Source organism: Cervus elaphus, chromosome 7 (genome assembly GCF_910594005.1).
Source record: "Cervus elaphus chromosome 7, mCerEla1.1, whole genome shotgun sequence".
NCBI classification, from domain to species: domain Eukaryota; kingdom Metazoa; phylum Chordata; class Mammalia; order Artiodactyla; family Cervidae; genus Cervus; species Cervus elaphus.
The window spans coordinates 45,810,001-45,812,267 of NC_057821.1; positions in this window are offsets into that span (position 1 = coordinate 45,810,001).

The window sequence follows — 2,267 nt, forward strand, 5'->3', positions numbered from 1 at the left end:
GATGCTTGCTAGGCTGTGCTAATTACCAAGACCGATTTTTATGGCAACACAATGCTCCTTCCAGTCAGGTAGTTATCATTACCCCTTCTATTCTCCAATACACTTTAAAAATCACAATCCAATCCACACCTCCCCAAAATCGAATATTAATATAATTTGAGTTCTTGATGGAACTACCATCAGGACTGCAATGCCCCGCAGCTGAAATAATATTTAAAATAGAAGGGATTTGACATTTGAGAAGTCAGTGGCTTGAAATACCCAGTTGTACTTAGCTAATTCAGTCCTTAACCTCTGGTTTCAAATAAATCAATTACAGTCGATTCCACTTCAGTTCAGAAGTGCACAGGGTTTTAGTTAATTGAATACATTTTATTCACTTGCTAGGAATATTCATTTATCAAAATTTCAAATTTAACATACATTTCTTTACAACTCAGGTTGTGTTGGCTTGCACAATCAGATCAAATTTGCCCTGGTTTCCCCAAATCCTGCTTAAAATCTAAATTTCACCACTCTTTACAAAACAATGTCTCCCCCTTCCTTTCTCAATCAAAAGGAAACGCATCATCATTCCAGGTCAGGTAGGAGAGTTGCTTTCCTCTTCACAAAGAAAAAAATCTCATCTGTGGTCATCAGCCTTGTGTTAAGTTTAAATAGGTTAAGAACAGAACTGGATTAATTAAGTTTTTAAAAAAGTATTGACCTGAAATTAAAAAAAAAAAAATTACGCATGGTTTCCATTAGAGCTCAACTTTGCTGCAGCTGACAGGTATGACAGCATTTTGTGGTCTTAAAGCTGCAGGCCCCTTTTCTTAACCCTCTCCCTTCCTCTGCATCCCCCCTCCGGCTTTTGGAGAAGTGCTTGAATAAATAGCGAATTGTTAACTGAAAGCAGTGCAGTTAAATGTGCCCAAATGAAGTTGTGCTTTAAACAGATATTGATGTATGCAGTGTTTTATATTTATTGTTTGTAGCATCCTGCTGGCAGCAGTTTACTGTTTGGAAAGGAAAGGGGTTAATTAGCGTCATTATCAATCACTAATGCTTGCCTAACGTGTCCAAAGAATAATCAAGTTAGAGGACGGCATGGAGCCAACAGCTGCTTCATCCCAGTTACAGATCCCCTCCTAAGCCACTCACTTGTGGGGTCGGGGGGAGGTGAAGTGAGGGGAAGAATCCTCATGGCTTTGGTAAAAGGGCTATAAAAATCGGGTCAACTCACTAGAGATCCAAGAGGCAGAAAGGACAACATAAATAACCAGCGTTTTCATTCTCTGAGTTACAGGTGCAGAGATGGGAGCATCCTGAGGCAAGAGCACAGATATTTGTTCTTTCATATGTTTGATTATCCAAGTTGGGCATTTGAGGAAAAGCATCCATGCTTCCCTATCGCTTAGTGTTATGTGGTAAAAAGAAATCTAAAATGCAAGGAGAGCAGAAATAACCCACACACGCCACGGACACACCCGCCATCTCCTAGCATCACCCAACCACCCATGTCAGAGGATGAAACCACAGAGCGCCAGGTACCGCTAGTTCTCACACCCCGGCATCACTTCTTACGATGCTTAGGGATATTTCTCCTTGTCCATTTCAATGAACAATTCTTTTTTATATTAAACGTGGTTGCTGTGCAGGTATGCCATCTCAGCTTTCCGTTGTTTTTATTACGATGATACTGCCCTCTTTGTGACACACCGTGGGAGAGAAACTGAGAGCCTGACCCTGAAATGGGTTTCTCTTGGAAGCTTGTCTTTAGAAACATTATTTGCTGAGTTAACCAGGAGTTAAGAGCTAACGGCTCCGTTAATGATCAGAGTTGACTCAACTGTTTTTCTGAAGGCAGGAATGAAGTAGTCTGAAGTGGATTATTTACAAACAGAGAGCAATTTGTGTGATTGAAGAGAACTATGATTCCTTTCTACAAAAGCAGTGCCCAAACTCATCCTGGCCCCTATGGACATAGATGAGAAACATTCACAATCAAATTGGGAACATTAAGTCCTTCCCCAAAGAAGTAATTGGTGTTTCCCATGGAACTATAGCATCAGAGTATGTCCCATGGTGACCATCAGAGTGAGGAGAGAAAAGGACATTGGAATGGAAAGTTGTGTAGTTCATGCATATGGGGAGGTCTTGAACTTAAAAAAATTCTATTCCTTAGGACCATGACTGAGAAAAGGAAAGGAGGGAATAAAAGAGATCTGAGGCTAAACCTTGGTGCCCTATAACTAAGCTTTAAATGTTACTCATGTGTAAAACTA